This window comes from Rhipicephalus microplus, chromosome 6 (assembly GCF_043290135.1).
Source record: "Rhipicephalus microplus isolate Deutch F79 chromosome 6, USDA_Rmic, whole genome shotgun sequence".
NCBI classification, from domain to species: Eukaryota; Metazoa; Arthropoda; class Arachnida; order Ixodida; family Ixodidae; genus Rhipicephalus; species Rhipicephalus microplus.
This window is the reverse complement of record NC_134705.1, coordinates 102755110-102774508: the sequence shown is the minus strand read 5'-3', so window position 1 is coordinate 102774508 and position 19399 is coordinate 102755110. Positions and strand designations below refer to the sequence as shown.

Sequence of the window (19399 nt, the reverse complement as noted above, 5' to 3'; positions counted from 1 at the left end):
TTCATAAATAATCTGAATGGTGAAATACCATCCGAGTAAATTATTATATTACCCTGTTGCTATCATTCAGTTACTGACTTTCATAAACTATATGAAGAAAGCGAACGAGAGAAGTTCTGACTTGTTGCCAATACAAATGCTAATACAATATATATATATATATATATATATATATATATATATACAGTAAAAAGAGGTCGACAAACGTGCGAAAAAACACTAGTTTTACTAACGTTTCGGCAGGTGGGCCTGCCTTCACTCCGACGAAGGCAGGCCCACCTGCCGAAACGTTAGTAAAACTAGTGTTTTTTCGCACGTTTGTCGACCTCTTTTTACTGCATTTTCCACCGGATCCATTGAATATCACCCCACCATATATATATATATATATATATATATATATATATATATATATATATTTATGTATATATATATATATATAAAACTTACCTTCGTTAACGTTGCATGGGCAAAAGTTATAATACACGTTAGAAAGAGTTCTTGGTGAACATTGATCACCACGTACTCCTAACGGTTTACATAGTCCAGGCCTCAAATTGATTTCAACACAACATGTCCCTTCTGCACATATTGTCCGCCTGCCGCACAGCTGGTCCTTGAGCCTAAGCTATATAAACGGTGAAGGGAAAATAACGGAACAGAAAAATTAGGGTACATGCTCGACTCAAGTGTTTGTTGGCTGACATATAGTATTGGTGATAAGCCCATTTTAAACACGCATATTAGTGTCTATTCATCAAAAGGATACGTTCAGTGTTTTAAATGCGAAGCATTTCTTAGCAAACTACTGTGAATAGGAGCGTTTCTATCTATATATTTATGTATAGATTTATCTACTTATCTCTATATCTATATATATATTTATCTATCTATCTATCTATTTAACCTAAATTAACATCGGAGGGTAAGATGCTTTGACGAATATTACGCGCTGGACAAGACTTCAATATTGTCACAATCCCGTGGCGTACATCGTCAAACACTTGTCACCAGACAGTGGCACATACCCACGGGCAGGTTTGTACCGCTGGTACGAAGGTATGGTGATTGACCCCAGAAAAAACGAGAACATACACGGGCAATTAAACGTCCGAGGGCCTTAAATTTCATATCTTCAATTCTTGGCTATTCCCCCTGAATTGACAACAGCCTTAGTGAAGGCATTATCCTCGCCATAATCAATGCGCGAGGGTTAAAAAATCCCCGACATCAATAGCGTTGACTCGACGATATGCAAAAAATAATTTTCTGGGTTCCAGCTGGAATATCACCCAAGCATTCTGCGTGGCAATGAAGCATTTTACCACAGAGCTATGCCAGGTTTCGGAACTAGTTTACAGATAAACGCTAATCTTTGTGAAACATCAGTCGTGGTTGCAGTGCTTCCTACCCAATTTCATAAACATTACATATGTACTCCTTTGAATCCGCCGTCACGTCAGATTATTGTTAATTTTTGTTAGTTGCTATAAGCTGAAGTTGATTTATGAAGGAGTGCCCAGGGCCAGCATCCTCGCGAGCATCAGCGCTTCATGGGAGCTTCTGGTGTTGCTAATGCACACGTTTCATTTGGCATCGTTGTGTAAGTGCGAACAACTGGTTATATAAACATCTGCAACTCTTCAACATATGTCTGTGCGTGCAAAGTTTTTACGTATATTTAGCGTCATTTGATGACGTGTCACTAAATAAAGAAAATGCAACACGGTCACCTTCCCTTCGCATGCCAGGCAGTATACGCGGGAACCTTCCACCACTGGATCAACGTGGAGGAAGAGAAGATTTACGCCGCCATCAGAATGGCCCAGAGAAACGCCCTGGGTATATTGCTAGGCAGGAGAACGTCGACCTTGCTGGCTCTGGGGGTCCACAAAACACTCACAGAGATCGACAAGGCCCAACGAATGGCACACCTAGCTCCACTAAACAGCACAAAGGCGGGCAGAAGCATCCTGGAGACAGTGGGAATCAAGCCGCCCGCTCATGTAGGTTCGGAAGACGACAAACTTGAGAGCCCGGTATCCTGAGTGATGAAACGGCAAGGGGCATCATAGTGTTCCCGTTGTCAAAGAACATGAACCCGGAGAAGGACTGGGCAAGACACAAGGTGAGAGCAGTTGCCCTAGCTAAGCAGTACAAGAGTGACGCGTTCGTCTACGTGGCTAAACATTCATTGAGGAGATGTGTGTACACGATGGCAGTCATCCGGGCGTAAACGGGTGAGCTGATTGAAGTGGGTACGATTAAAGCGAAGACCCCACGCCAGACAGAAGAGGTAGCAATCGGCCTGCCAATGAGTGTACAGGGCATTCGGATGATCCTGAGCGACTCCAAAACAGCGGTCAGGAACTACACCAGAAGCATGGTCTAGAGAGAGGCTGATAGGATCGTGGGGCTCGCTAGAGCCTCGCGAACCTCGGAACGTCGTCACCTCCAACCATCACCATAAAGAGGTTTCTAGCCCACAAGGGCGACCAACTGAACGTGAACAACCGCCACGAGGATGCAGACGCAGCGGCCTGAGAACTCATCAGGTGCCGGGATGACAGCGAGAGCATCCCCGCGGGTGTCGGCGATGAACAAGACCCCAAACCCTTTGTCGACTACGGTGCGATACTCAGGACGCACAGGGAAGGAAGAAGAAAGTACATGTCCCCGCATCGAGAACTTTCCCGAGTAGAGTTTGCGTTGCTTCGTCAGCTACAAGTGAAGTGCGTGTTAACCCTGGCGATGGCGCTCCACATATGTCCCGAGATGTTCGCAAGGCCGGCATGCAGTATATGCGAACATGAACTGGCGACACAAGGACACATGGTGAGGTGTGACAGTGCAGCGATACCAGGCGGCGGTTTGTGCGACGGTGCCGATGGTGATGTGTGCAGCAGGGCTGCGGAATCTCATGGGGGAGTAACTGGTGCCAACGACAGCTCTGCCCGCCAAGAGCTTCCCGTGCATATGAAGTGGTGGATTCGCTCGGAGGACTGCCAATCTCGGAAATGGGCAATCCAGCGGCTCGAGGGGGCCCTGGTCAGGCAGAGGAAAACGGGAGCTTGTGACCGACAAGCGCGGGGGGCGGGAACCCAAGTATCCTCTGTCGGGTCAGGATCAACCCTCGAGTACTTGGACCAGTGTTTCTAAAACTGCATAGACTAGAACATTAGAAAGGTAGACCATGCCCATCAAGGCCGGCACCTATCCCACACAGGATCCTGTGAATAACGTCTTTTCTCTCTCTCTCTCTCTTTGGGTGTGCTTCGCATAAGGTTGACGACTGCTAGGTACGTGAGATCTGCCGAAGTTTTTTTAGCTCTACAGCTTTAGGAGTACTGTGATGGCGATAAAACTAATAAATGAAGCTAACATTTGATTTCTTAAAGATAAATACTTTACGAGCTTTAGTTAGTGATCTACCAAGCGAGACTATTAGTGCGTGTATTTAAGAACGTGACGCAGTCAATCAGCACGTGGGTCGACTCTGCGGGCCTTACCCTGTACAGGACGTGACACATAGACCTTTGATTTCAGAAAAAAATACGAGCCTCTCTCCTATCGGAGAAAAACACCCAAACGTAGCATTTTATGTGCGTAACTGGCCACCAATTTTATTTCATTCTTTATTTTTTCAGCATTAGGCAACTGTACCTTAACCATTTTTTTCTTCTTGCACGCAAATAGAACACCTGCTAGGTAGGGACATATTTCTGTTTCTATGCGCCACAACCATCCTCAGTTCATATCCATGCAGCGCTAAAGTCAGCCAGCGTAAAATGTCGAGCGGTCTCTACAGAAGGTAAGTCTTTCATGACTGACGCGGCTGAATTCATTTGAAGATGACGCATACGGACTAACGTGGGAACGGCACATATTCAAGAGTAACTTTTAGTGAGTGCACGTGCTCGCAGGACGCATTTAGAATGGGAGAATTTGAAAAATGAAGCGCTTTTCCACGTGCCCCATGAATCTTAACTGTCTTAATTGAGTGCACCTAGAATTTTTCTTCTTGTCTCGAAAAATTTTAACGCTTATTATAGTATTTTCAGGCACATCGCATCTCAGTAAGAGTTTTCACGTTCAAGCACTGGCGATGATATTTTAAAGTATTTGAGAAGAAAATTTCAGTGGGGCCTTACTAAGCAAGATTCGAAAATTGTGACATAGGTTGACCTAAGAAGTCAAACAATCTCTTTTACAAAAAAATTGACTGTGCTAAGCGTGTTTGGAAGTCATGTTTGCTCCGCTTTGGACAGCTTGTTTCCCTTTGAACCTCTGGACTGAGGGCTACCGGCCAGCCGGAGCCGTAATTAGGAACGCAGAGACAGCAAAAACAAATATTATTAGTGGCCACTGTGTGGACTGAGAAACACGGTCGGCCTAGTGGAAATAATAGTGCATATAGTGGAAATTGTGATGCATATGGCGGGACGTAGTGAAAATTATGGGGGATATGCCTGGACGTACTAGGTGGCATGGTGTACAGAAGATGTGTAAAATGGAAAGGATGATGTGAAGTAGCGGCTAGATAGTGGGCAATGAGGGAAGCTCTGCCCACCATTTTAATAATGCTGGTAAGCACAAAGCAGGTGGTGGTGGTGTTTATTATGGTGAGCCACATGGTGTACCAAGCTGAGAATTTCTTCCCACCATTGCGACAATGCTGGAAAGCACTAAGCAGATGATGGGTGGCGCATATGGCAGGCCACATAATGTACCAAGCTTAGAAGCTCTGCCCATCATTGCGATAATGCTGGGAAGCAGCAAGCAGATGATGGGTGGGCTTATAATTGCGGGCAATATAATTAGCGAACCAAGCTGGGAACTATACACTACAGGTTCTACCACCATGATTTCCACCAAACGTTATGCCTATTGACCAAGCCCGTACAATACTGTTACCCGCTCATCTCGGTTTCACAATACAGAATTTCGACCAGTATGAATGACGATACAGCCCAGACATCACATCAATTACCCTAAGTGAAACATTTTTTATTGTGTGTGGTGTCTGCGCAGGAAGCAACAAACATCGATGCGATGCGATTTCAGCACTTCCATAGAATTCTTTAGAACTACTGATTTGGAAGTCCTGTCTTTACCGACAGCCGCTGCTCGCACTCGCAGGCACTTCTCTGACTCTTATGCAAGAACACAGACTTGGCAATTAGTATGCTTGCTGAACCAATATGATAACATAATGTTTCCGGCGCACTGCAGTCGTTTTGGTCAAGCCGATATGTAGTTGTTACTAACGATCGATAGAGCTACAGCAGTGTGCTGGCACGACTGCACTCTACGTTGCGCAAAAAGTATTCCAGTATTAAATCAATTAGGTAGGCGTATCTATGGCTTGAGCCTGGAGACGTCATAAAGTCTGAGCAGATGTCGCCTTTTGAATGAGCGAGAAACAGATATTAAACTTCTCAGACCCCGCCGGTAAACTGTACCTGCTCCTTAGTCGATGTCGCCTTTTGGAACGAGCGAGAAACGAATATTAAACTTGGCAGACCCCTCCGGTAAGTATACCTGCTCCCCACCCCACTTGTTTTTTTTCTTGTGGTTGTGAATTATACAAGAACAAAGTTTTGGTACCATTATCAAAATGACAAAAGTTACCGGGTGCAGTTCCTTGTGTTTCATAAGTGGGCAAATTTTAAAAGCAGGTGCAGATCTCGTCTATGTCATGTACGCGACGAATTAAACTGAATTGAACCGTCAATTAGTATGTGAACTAGCTACTGAACAAGTACGTGTCACCATGTTAATATGGCGTTGTGCTTAGTGCACTCGAATGATAAACCGCAGGCTGCACGTTCTAATCTCAGTGGCAGCCTGTTTTTTACGGGTGTCGTTACATCATTTTTATATACAATTTTTTTCTTTTCTTGTGGCAACTCGTAACGGTGATTCTGTTCTGACGCCATTTCGCACTCAAGCGTTGCCGGCACTGCAGCACCCACCATACACTATTGTGGAAGTTTTGCAGCATTCACCCACTACACTAATCATCTATAATTGTAGGTGGTGGCTTACACCATGCCCACCATTAATTTTCTTTAACAGGGTCATAGCGTGCTCGCGGGCGTCTCGCTAGCTCTACATATATCATATTCGGTATCAGGTGACGTGATTAGAGGACGAAGGTTAATGACACTTTTGAACATGGTGATCATGGTATGTGTGTCATCTAAAACATAAGTACCTGCTACGCTCATAGCGTGCTCGCGGCCGTTTCACTAGCTCCACATCTACAAACTATGATATCAGGTTACGTGAATAGACGAAGGCAAAATACACGTCCAAACGTTATAATCAATGCATGGAAGCCATGTACGGCTAGATATACTCCCACCTCTTAACGTTGTGCTCATTTTAAGGTGACATGTATTACCTTCCTCATTCGTGCTTCGCTGTGGTACGTGGGATGTACCAATTTTTTTAATAAACCAGATTTTAAGCGCTTTAAACGTTTGCCCTGAGTGATAATCCCAGGTGTACAGCTTTTGGTCGCAAGGGCTATACTCACTGCTTGAACTGTTTACCGTGAATTGAGTGCTTCTTACAGTGGTTAGGAGCATGCCTAGCGAATGCTGTGTGCCTTCAATGTTGCGTTGCAGAACGTTAGCAGATGCGCAAGCTTTCTTTGCACCCTATATGCACAATGCTAGATATCAACGGAAAAAGTGCACTATTGAGCATGTGTTTACAATTCAGAGTGTTGGCGGGTGCTGAATTCTGACGAAGCTGTATGAAATTACAAAATGCTGAACACGTTCGAGAAAAGGTTCCTAAATTGGCCACATTGTATGGACGCTAGTGCACGCTAGTGGCACTAATCTTCAAATAGTTAATAGTGCTTGATGGTAATATAAGGCGCCTGGTATTTAAGCGACCACGTGTCCCATTTTTCGGAGTCTGGTTGGCTATAAACTGCCGGCATGATTTATTGTGTGGCCCACGCGTTTCTGTTACGCACCAAGATGCGCCTATTGACGCTCGGCCGTTTAAAATGCAGGTTCGCCAGATGAATAACACCTCGGGATTGCGATCAAAGTGGCTTGGGTGGGTGAGGGCGAAACCAGAAAAATGTATCAGTTGCTCGCGAAATCCCGAGATAAGGTATTGTGGAATCCGTCCTGAGAACCCGTGTTCTACGCCACCCAAAACCTAAAATTAGCAATGCGTCGTTGAAAAGAGTAAATGTGAGAAAAAGAATGTCGCACTTTCAAAATTACTTCTTGCACGGAGTTGGCCACGTTCATTTTTCAATTAGAAAATGAGAAAATGCGCATGCTTTGTAGTCTATAGGAAATTGCGAACAATATTAGGTTTTGCACTGGCAGATTTTCAAGCGCACTTCCTATAATGTTTGTCCCTAAAGCTCCTTACAGTATAGCTAAAGTACCTTGCACTGGTGTTTGTTAACCGACAAAAGAAACCATCAAAAGTTTCTTGAAAAAGAAAAAAAAACAGTGTGGCCTCAGTCATCTATATGCATTTTGTTCAGAAAAAGACTACAGTTTTGGCCTTACAAAATTCCTTGTATCATAAGTTTTCTGCACAGTAGCCTCTTTTGTCATCTGTCCTCCTTTTCTTTTTCTTACATTTGTACAAATATCTCACTTGAAACACAAAAGAAAACGCGCGTTAGATAAAGCATTGTGTTTAGTCTCGTGCTCAGTGTAGTTTTTCTGCTCGTTATCAATATTGCGTTAAGTGGCAGCTCCTTTGATTATATAGAATGACGTAGTTGACATGCATATAATGATATTATTGTTGTCTGAATGACAATTTTATGTGTACTTACTAGAGATGGTGGTGCTGGACGCTGAAAAGATCATAAAATGACACGGCGATCAATTTTGTACACGAGCGCATGCTCTCAACTGTTGTTTCACTTTAACAAGCTTTTATGAAACAAGACAGTAATGCTTCTGAAGTAATCACTAATATGCAACAGCTACAATGTATGGGCAGGCTTCATCAAGCTGCTCAGTAGATATGCTTGGACGGGATATTGTATAAGTGGTAATGCCGTAACTACTTTTTTGATATCCGACACTCCTAACATATATCCTTGTATAATAATAATAATAATAATAAGCAATGCGAACGGTTACATAGAATATCTGTGATGCAACTTTTCTATATTAAAGCTACTCCTTTACAAAGTTAAATTAAAGCAACCAAGAAAAGTGCTCAGGGGAACTAAAAACGAGGAGCACAAACATTGATTTCGAACTGTGATTTACTGAAGCAACACGCAGATACACACGTGGCGCAGCTTACTCCAACAATATTCATTTCAGCTCGAGGCTGATGAAACTTCCAAAACCCATAGGTAGAAAATCTACGCAGGGTCCAATTGTCGACATGAATCCGGTTCCTTTTTTTCAAAACTGCTATGGTTTCGGCCCAGTGTGTCAAGCAGATGTTTGTGACTTGAATAACACATGATAAAAGAAGTCAGCGCTCGTATTCATCACTTTTTTTTCGTCAAGTGAGCCCTTTCAGTGCTGAAGTTTTAAAGTTGTAGAAGCATTTATTTAGAACCACTTCTATTTAGGACCTCAATGTATGAACCTCTACTGTTGAGCAAGCTGAAAATAACTCTGCAGATATAATTCTTGGAAACTGGCACATAACTGCAATGATAGCCTGAATGAAATAATACTTATGGCTTCTATCGTGAACTAAGTTTTCAGGTCTATGTATGTAATAAAAGTGCCCTAGTGGCTACCACTGCCGGTTTTTTTTCGCCAAGGTTCCCTTGAACCAGCTCAGATGTTTGTGTCTACGCTTTCAAAGAATGCATTTTCTAAGACGTATTCAAATTGGGCCCCTTGTATGGTGACGCCGACAATATGTCATGGTTTGATAAGCCGTTGAGTCACTGAAGCTGGCATCTTGTTGATATCAGACTTTCCTGACATATCTTATCAGAAACACCATGATTCGGCTTTACGTCTCATGAGAAAAAGTCTAAGTTCTGCTACGCCAAGCGGTTCCCTATACTTGTACTTCCTTCTATACAAGGTTCTCTACCATCACAACATGTGCCTTAGCAGCCCTGCCCACTTTCTCACCGTGCATTCGCACTTGGCTTGCATGTTCTACGCCAGCTTCATAATGAACCTACAGCTGCTCAAGTGGCAATAGCCCGCACGTATGACCTCGTTTTGGGCCATTTTTTCTGGCCACGCCTCTGTCGCTATGTCGAAAGTACATCGCCAGCTGCGATATTTCTGAACGTCACAAATGGCCGACAACTCTACCAGCTGGCCTCCTTTGTCTTATTGAGATCCCTGCAAAACAATTACACTACATGGCGCTCAGTGTTCACGGGCCAATACTTCTGCGCCTGGAAACAAGTGGCTTGCTATAGCAACCGACTACATGACATATTACGGAATTACCCGTGCTCTTCTAACCAGCTGCGCTACCATTGTCGCTGACTGTCTACCGCACTCCTCTACAGCTTCTCACTGACCGAGGCCGATACCTATTATTCGCACGACCTTCAGTTTTACATTTTTTGTGTTCTATATGAACTACAAACTCACAACGGTATACCACGCACAAACTAATAAACTTAGATCCTAAACCACACTATCAGAGATAAGTTTTCTATTTACAGACCACCACGACTGCTACCCAAGGATAGCCTACGTCACGTTCGCTTATACCTCCTTCATGCATGATACTACAGGCTATTTCCCGTTCTATATTCTTTACAGACGTGAGCCATCTCTGCCCTTTGAAAGACTTCTTCCCGCTGATTCAAGCTCATCTGTCACAAACGTTTGCGATGTCTTAGCACAAGCCGAGACAGTGTGACTGACCACCCACAAACAGTTCATAGTATCTCAGCATCTCAGAGAGTTATGTGCGATCGCAGCCACTGAAATATTTTGTACGTGCCCTCGCTAGAAGCACAAATATGTACCCCCATCATTTCCAAGCCCCGGGTACTCGGCTGCTGACCCGCAGGGTGCGCTTTCGAATCCCGGCTGCGGCGGCTGCATTTCCGATGGAGGTGGAAATGTTGTAGGCCCGTGTGCTCAGATTTGGGGGCACGTTAAGGAACCCCAGGTGGTCTAAATTTCCCGAGCCCTCCACTACGGCGTCTCTCATAATCATATAGTGGTTTTGGGACGTTAAACCCACATATCAATCAATCAACCATCATTTCCAAGAGCGCTCACGAAATAGAAAGGCGCCAGCGGCGGTCCACTCTCAGCCCATGCTCTTGTTTGATAAAAAACCGGAAGAGAACCGTGCCTATATATAGCCCTGGGGCTTCGAAAGCTTCCTCTATATTTCGCCGGGCATCTATCAAAGTGCTTCGATACTGCTGCTTAGATTCTAACATGAACACTGAAGAACACAAGGTAGGACAACGAATGGCTCGCAAGCGGCGGCAGCGCAGGCACGCTGTCAACATTTCTGGCAAGAGGTCGCGAGACTGAATCGAGACACCAGAGCCGGGAGCAAGCACAAGCCAGCACCAACACCGAGGCGGCAACCGTGGAGAGGGCTCGCGCAGCCTGAAACCGCATGGGCTTATCGACCCGTCTCACGTCTTTGTATGATGAAGCTGCAGATGGTTGGATGATTCACGGTTGACTAGATTCATCTTCCTGTATGTGGTGTAATGAATAAGAACGTTTCAGATGCGAAGAGTATTGTGCTCACGCGCAATCTGGTGTGCGGCGTTAAAATATTTACAGCGCATGCGCGCACTTCCTTCTTTCTCCTCTCTTACGCTCCCTCCTTTGTATCCTGCTCCGCCGCGGTGGTCTAGTGGCTAAGGTATTCGGTTGCTGACCCGCAGGTCGTGGGATCAAATCCCGGCTGCAGCGGTTGAATTTCCGATGGAGGCGGAAATGTTGTAGGCCCGTGTGCCCTGATTTGGGTGCACGTTAAAAAACCCCAGGTGGTTAAAATTTCCGGAGCCCTCCACTACGGCGTCTCTCCTAATCATAGCGTGGTTTTGGGACGTTAAAAACCACAAATCAATCAATCCTTTGTATCCAGGCAATGCTAATGCAGGCAAGGTCTGCTTGCTCCCCCATCTTTCTCCTCTTGTCATCCCTCCAAGCACCGTTTACACCACAATTACGCATGAGGGTCTCCTCTCTCTTTTCTCTCCTCACCTACACCTCCCTCCTCCGCCTACGTAGGCAGGTATGCTAGCGAGTTTCTCTATTGAAAAAAAAATTGCCCCAAACTCCCAAAGAGGAGTGCAGTTGGGCGCAAGAGTTGTAAGTTAGCGCTCGTTTCCTTCTTATTTTTTGTCGTCATTATCTTCTCGTGCTATAACTATCGTCATGCCATACCAACAAACCCAAACCACTATACTTTCCCGAAGGGAATCGCGAGAAAATGCGAATGCATTTCTGGCACCGGTGGGTGCACTCTTCGTTTTGCAGCCTTCTCCTTCACTTCCTTTTTCGCGGCTGATGATGACGTTTAAGCTACTGAAGTGACGTCACCTCACGCGAGAGGTGTAATGTTCATCTTGGATTTTATTACACTTCTTACTAGGGGTACCGTAGCCATCAGACTTTCGCCGTCCCGACTTCACGATCGCTTTGGAGGCGCCCAGCGCGCTTCTCCGCCCCACTCACACTCCGCTACTCCACTCGCATTGCCTGGATGTGCCAGGGAAAAATTTCACCTGCGCGTTCTGGAACGATGAAAATTTTCAGTGTGCGCTTTAACTAGCATTGGGCTGCGGGTATATGTGGTCAATCGAAGTATTTAGTCTCTCACTACCCTTTAGCAGCTATTGGCATCTTCCAACAGAAAACACCGATTCATCACTGCGTGCTGTCCGCTTTCCCAAGATTCTGTCTTGCGTCACGCCGTGATGAGCACCAGTGTCAAAGCCGCCACTAGTGTAAGCGTTAACACCCACTGCTACGCAAGCAAGTGTGGTTGGGTTTAGCGAGAGATGGCGCTATTTCTTCTACTTAATAAAATTTATTTTTAAAAATAACATAACTTAACGAATGTAAATTCTTATGGGTAATCCGCCTGAGTTGGTAAGGGCATTTAAAAGACATCATCATGAAGGCTGAAGCACGTCATTGCCTGAGAGATTATCTACGCCTTCAAGTATCAGTGATCCTGTGTTTTCTTAAAACATAAATCTTCTTTCTCACCCTGTACAATGATTTTATTATCGCTCTATAGCATTTTTACGCTGATTAAAATAGATTCCGAATTTTGCTATACTAGAAAAGTGGGTAATCCTCCCCGTCTGTCACAGATTGACGGAAGAAAAATTAAAAAAAATGTCGGGGCAATCACACCTGTACCTCATTTTGCCGCCACAGCCGATCATTCAGTGTCACTCTAATACGTTTCAGGAGATGACATGAATCCCTTGAAACGTTACGTTGTTTTTATTAGGCTGAGGGTGAAATGTACCCTGCCACCAAATTGTGAGACACTCCCCCGAATCTACAATTGTGTATCTGGAATTACTGTGAGAAGCTACAAGGGCGATGGCGAGCCATTCAGTATATGTTGTTCTGTACGCCCAAAAGGATAGCATATCCATCTGTAGTTCTTAGTGAATACCAGTGGCCCTGTCTGCGAGCAACAATTTTTTCACCCCTGAGAGAAGTTCTTATATACACCCAAACTACAATTTCCGAGCAGTGTCTTTGACACTGCTCTTTCTCCCTCGTCTGCGCTGTTTTTCTTGCTGCTTCACAGCAGCACTCCACAGATTTGTGAGGTTGAAATGTACCCACTGGAGTGACAATTAATCCTCTGCCCGAACTCTGTTTCCTACGTTTGTTAGGAATGCACAGTATGCACGATGCACATGCATCTCCTCGGAACTGAAACCAAAAGTTATCGTCGCCACTTGGCAGACATATTTTGTAGCGTTTAAAATTTACCTTATTGGCAGTTCTATTTAAAACGAGCAACTACCGCAGAAGTAACATGCCATATTGGCAAACATCAAGTATTTGCAACTTTTACGTGTAAATACATGTAATTTTTGTGCATACTTCTAGAATGCGTTCAACGGATTTTTAACACGTGAAAATAAGTCATTTATAACCAAACATGTGGTATGCGCTTAAACAACACGCCAGAGACTATTTTCAATATATTTGTGCCAAAAAAATAAAGTACGTCCTGGCTGCGATTAAGTCAACGAATATCAGAAAGGCCAGGCAAGGCTTGTATTACAGTTGCCGCATTTTGTTGTAGACTGAATGCAAAGCCAACCACAAACACTATTTGAAGTACGGGTCAGCAAGTTCTGGCGTCTTCTCAGTTTTCTATTATGGTGTGCTTAATAAGTATAGTGTGCCTATCAAACACACTATGCGTTTTTTCAGATTGTGGCTTTATCGTTACCAGCTATACATTGCACAGTTTCTTTCTTCTCAATAATAATGGAAACTTCAAAGTAACAGTGGCTCTAACTAGCTCTAAGTTGTCACCCTCACAGATATCTGTTCGCTCAAATATTCTTAGTGTTTATGTTTTCACAGTAAACATTTAAAGTTGTTGAACAACAACAGACGCCTACTTACTTTTCTTTTAGTACATGTTGATTGTTCTGCTAACAATGCCAGCCATAGTAATACGATGTGAAACACTAAATTGCCACATTTTGTGTTATATCTGAGTCGGAATGTTCTGCTTGCAGTGGCGTATTAAAACACGCGTTAGAAAACGTGCTATATATGATAGGCCTACTAAGGAATTTTATTGACACATGTACGGCAGCTTTGAGGATAGCGTATTTATTCGTTGATGATTTAACTGATGATCACGGAAGTTCTTTTATTATTCAATTTGAGCTCATATCGATTTCAGCGAACAACTATCTAAAAAAGCCTGCCTCATGTCTGGACTCTCATTATTCTTGCGCACTTTTCTCTACCATACGCGTTTTGTTGCTACGTGAAGGCAGCTGCGTTACATATAACCTGATGCAGCACCAAATACTAGAAAATGTTTTCGCAAGTTGTTGAAATCTTTGTACAAATACTTTCTGATACATCCAGCTTCAGAAGTGATAACGTAATAATATTAGTATGAATAACTATGATGAAAATATTGGCAGTGTTACCAAAAAGGTAATATGATTACGAGACATGCCGCAGTGAAGGGTTCCGGATATTTCTACATTCTGCTGCTCTTTAACGAGCACTGACATCACACAGTACCCGGTGCTTCACCATTTTGCCTCCATTGAAATGCGACAGCCGCGACCGGCATCAAGCCAGCGACGTTCGAATCAGCAGCCAAAGACCGTAATCACTACTCTACTGCGGCGGACCCATCCTCAAACATAAGCCGTTGAGCACTCCTCTGCCATTATATAGTGCAATTGGAATGAAGCGAATGAAACACCACATAATTTTTTGACTTATTCATTCCTAACGTAGCACTCGAGCCGGTGAACCTTGTATGGCTTAAAGTAACATGTCCTTTGCATCAAGGCACTCATGTTGTATTGACTTACGTATGGGGGAATATCAAAATAGGAGGGGTCAGAATGAGGTAATAATGTATGAAGCAGATTTAAGGTGGCACTCGGAGGCGAGGAAGCGGTGGCCAGGGGCATTTTCTTTTTATTTCCTTTAGAATCTCAAGGTATTAACAACAAACCATAGACGTATCGGTTCTACAATCTCTCTGATCCTTCTGATACGTGGTGACGTGACCTAAGGTAGCTGAGTACAGACGCGAAGATTTCAACCTCCTTCTCAACAACGGATTGAAAAACGAAACAACGGCGTCTGGCACAACGACGAAGCGTCGCGGAAAACAGCATGCCCGATAGCTGTTGGTGACCCACATACACAAGCAAGAGCTCTTTCAACAAGTTTCAGGCATGAATAGAGAGGCTCTGCCGGAGAAGCACAATACCCTTTGAGAAAATGTGACAACGCTTTTTAGCCAGAATGATAGGATGGTAGAAAAAGACGCCTATCGATTTCAACTAATGACGCGTGTATAGTAGATAAAGAGCGTGTCACATATGTTAAGCCAATTTTGCGAACAGATTGAACCGCTAATTGAAGTAAAAGACGAGGAGGCAGAATTTCAAAGAGTTTTGTAGCATGGGTCGAAGATCGTCGCCACAACGAGAAAAATAGAGAGGTGATTGGGAGAGTTAATACAAGCGATCTGACTGACCTCGAAAGTAGTGACAGAACAGGCGAGCTCATCTTAAGGTTCTAACCACATCTCGCACACGCAAGAGCTTGTATAGTTGCCATGTCTTGAGATGATGAAATTTTATGGGAAGAAAACAGAATGACCCAGGTTAAGGCATCTGTTTGAGACATCGACGCATAACAGATTGAACATGCTGCGGAGTCAGAAACATATTTACCTTCTGGCGTCTCTCAGTGCAATAGCTGAGTCTGTAGTTGAAGGTTTGCAGTTTTCTGATCAGAATTGCGAGCATGCTGTCGCTATACTGAAAGAAAACGTTGGACGAGAAGATAATTTGATACAGGCACACTTTAAAGAGCTAGAAAACATGAACGTAGTATAGAGTTCGAATGACACGGAAGGATTGAATATTTGCTTCCAGAAGTTGCAAGTGAACACATGAGCGTCTCAGACAATCGGAGTGAAAATGAATAGTTACGCCCCAATGATAGCTCTTAGTGTAAAATATGCGCTACCGCTAGATATCACAATCGAGATGAAGAGGAGGGAGATCCAGAACGGCGCCCACATACCATCAATGACGGAGTTTAACTCAACGTCAAAAGATAGAGTTCTCAGTTTGAAAGAATGTATGGATTTTCAAACATATACATACGCAGCAGAGAAGAAACTCGCGAAAACAAATATGACGTGAAGCAGACATTTCACAGCTTGAGCTGGACTACAACATCTGCGCTTCAAAGCACCTTGATGAAAAAATGCATCTTCTGTGAGATGACTGGACATTACACATAAGATTGCTGAAAAAAGCGTTACGACGGAACAGATCAAAGAAGCCTCGCAGCAGGAGAGAAGGTGCTTCAGATGCACTAGACCTCACCACGCGGCGGAAATATGCCGCACTAACGTGCTCTGCAAACATCCAAGGAAAGGCGCGCTATCCATGTGTTGACCACGTACACCTGCGAAAACGTCAGCTCAACAGCTAGGTTGTGGCGATGGGCACTCACGTACAGGCACCCTACCTGACCAGTTATACGCCAGCAAGTCCTGCAACATGCGCGCACAGCAGTCTGGTGAGCACAAGTACATACTGCTGCAGACAACTCTCTGTGGATGGAAGGAAAAGATTGTGGGAGGTACGCACAAATTCTGCTGGCAAGAAGAGAGGACATTCATTCATAAATGACTGTCAAAGAAACTGGGGTGCCAGGTCAAAAGATTTGAAAGGACTACCGTTGGATAATTTGGAGGAGAAGAAACAGAATTCAAAATGAAGTTTATTGAAGTCAACTGGAAAAAAAACCTACACCGAAACACGTCAAGATTGTGGAGTTGCTGATTTAGCTTATATACATTGACGCGCTACCATTGCAACTGTCATAATTACGAGAAAAAGCAAGACAAAAAAAATTTGTTTGGCTCATGACATTCTTTATTGTGAGGTAAGAAAAGGAATCCTCTGCCCGCACTATAAACATATTGTCACGATGAGTCACAAGTACTGGGGGATTTATTGAACGACTGGGTAGCTAGCTCTAGGACGATGCGTCAGTCGTGGCTGGCTCTCGAGCAGAGAAGAGGCACGCAATCTTCTTTCTTTTCTCCAGATGGTAGAGTCGCTCTTGCAGTTGACCCACTACGTGTGGGTGGCATTATCCCCCCTTACGCAAATATAAAAAAAGCCCCAATAGGGGGAAAAAAGTACATAGCACCACCACGATGTTACGACATAGACACGTGAAAAAAAAAGAAATTTGAAATTCGGATAAAGTAAAAGTAGAAATTAACGAGCATGCCAATATAGGAAAAATCAGTGAACGAATAATCAAGTTCACAAAAATAAATAAATAACACAAAAAAGAGTGTACGGCAAGGAAAAAGTTATGAACAACGCTCAATAAGTGGTTTCATGCGCAACACATGAACGACATCCGGCCTCGGTCTTGTCCTACTCCGTGCCTGCGATGTTGAGTCCGGAACCACTTCGTAGTTCACGTCACTGACGTGGCGTAACACTTTATATGGGCCAAAGTACCAGCTCAGTAACTTTTCACTAAGGCCACGGCAGCGGACGGGCGTCCACACCCAAACTCGCTCTTCGGGGTTGTAAAATACCTCACTGTGGCGGATGTTATAGCGCAGTGCATCTGCCTGCTGTTGCTGGCCGATGTGTAGTCGCGCGAGCTGCCGGGCTTCCTCAGCACGTACTGCGAATTCATCGGCGTCAGTTGCCAACTCGTCTTCGTCTTGACACGGTAGCATAGAGTCCAGCATGGTCTGCACTTCGCAGCCGTAGAGAAGCCGAAATGGCGTGAATCGCGTGATCTCTTGCATGGCGGTATTATACGCGAAGGTCACGTAAGGTATGATCCGGTCCCATGTTTTGTGCTGTACGTCGATGTACATTGACATCATATCTGCGATGGTCTTATTCAGTCGCTCGGTAAGTCCGTTGATTTACGGGTAGTACGCAGTTGTTTGTCTTTCGGTGTCTGGTGTTGCTCAGTTTGAAAACCTCGTCCATAAGCTGCGCCGCGAATGCCGTCCCTCTGTCCCTTATTATACTGGAAGGAGCACCGTGTTGTAACACGATGTGGCGCATGAAAAATTGTGCTACCACAGAAGCCGTGGCTCGTGGGATCAGCTGCGTCTCAGCGTAGCGTGTCAAATAGTCGGCCGTGACGATCACCGATTTCTTGCTGTCCGCACGCAGGGAAAATGGCCCGAGAATGTCTATGCCGACTTGGTCGAATGGCGTGCAAGGTGCTTCAATGGGTTGAAGCAAACCAGCTGGCTTAACAGATGGTTGCTTTCGGCGCTGACATTCCCGACAGCTCTTGACGCTTGCCGAAAGTACTGGCCAATAGTACCTCTCGCTCACTATGGCAAGTGTCTGTGAGTAGCCCAGATGACCGGATGTGGGTTCGTCATGGCAAGCGAAGAGGACGTCGTCTCGCATGTCTCGAGGAACCACCAGGAGGTAGGAACGGTTGTTCGAACGAGCGTTCTTCTTGTACAGCACACCATCTCGAATGCAGAACGACGGCAACGAGCGGAATAAACGACGTGGTATGATTGTTCCCTGGCCCTCTAAATGATCCATGATTGGACGAATCTGTGCGTCATCCCGCTGCTGTTTACTCAAGTCTGTCGAGCTAATGGCGCGCAGAAAGCCTTCGTCTTCCGCGACTTCTTGACTGACGACATGAAAGGGTGCGCGTGACAGCGTGTCAGCGTCTTCATGCTGACGGCCGGTTTTATGGACGATGGTGACGTGAAATTCCTGCAACCGCAAACTCCTCCGTGTTAGCCGTCCAGAAGGGTCGCGCAGGCTTGCCAACGAGCAGAGGGCGTGGTGACCCGTCACAATCTTGATGGGACGACCATAAATGTACGGGCGAAACTTGGTGATTGCCCACACGACTGCGAGGCACTCTTTCTCCGTAGTGGAATAATTTGCCTGGGCACGGGATAGAGAGCGGCTGGCGTAGGCTATCACCCTTCAGATGTTCTCTTGACAATGAACGAGCACTGCACCAAGCCCAACGTTACAAGCGTCAGTATGGACCTCCGTGTCAGCATCATCGTCGATATGAGCGAGAACGGGTGCTGATTGCAGGCGCTGTCGCAGTTCATCAAAAGCTGCTTGTTGCTCGTTCTCCCAGACAAACGGCGTGTCGTCCCTTGTGAGACGAGTCAGAGGTTCTGCTATCTGTGAAAAGCCATGAATGAACCGGCGATATTAGGCGCACAAACGAAGGAAGCGCCGGATGGCTTTCTTATCGACAGGAGAAGTGATTCGGCAACAGCGGCAAGCTTCTCTGGATTGGGCTGGACTCTTTTGGCGCTAACCACATGTCCAAAAAATTTTATTTCTTCATAGCCGAAGTGGCACTTCTGTGGCTTTAGAGTGGTGTCCGCCGATCGGATAGCTTCCAGCACGCTGCGCAGGCGGTGAAGGTGCTGCTCGAACGTGGCAGAGAAGACCACCACATCATCAAGGTAGACAAGACAAGTCGGCCACTTGAGCCCTGTGAGAACAGTGTCTATCATTCGCTGGAAAGTTGCCGGCGCTGAACACAAGCCGAAAGGGAGTACTCGAAATTGGTATAGGCCGTCTAGAGTCACGAAGGCTGTCTTTTCGCGGTCTCGCTGATCTACCTCGATTTGCCAGTACCCGTTTTCAGATCGAAAGAAGTGAAATAAGGGGCACGACGAAGTC

At 45.0% G+C, this 19399-nt stretch overlaps 1 long non-coding RNA gene across 1 annotated transcript; it reads right to left on the bottom strand.

Annotated features, from left to right (window-relative positions):
• Positions 1-504: 504 nt before the first annotated feature.
• LOC142765400 (uncharacterized) lies at positions 505-13685 on the bottom strand. The gene is made up of 3 exons (XR_012884229.1): positions 13578-13685; positions 7823-7843; positions 505-628 (listed from the first exon to the last, which is right to left on the bottom strand). It is a non-coding gene; the product is annotated as an uncharacterized LOC142765400 (long non-coding RNA).
• Between the last annotated feature and the right edge of the window lie 5714 nt (positions 13686-19399).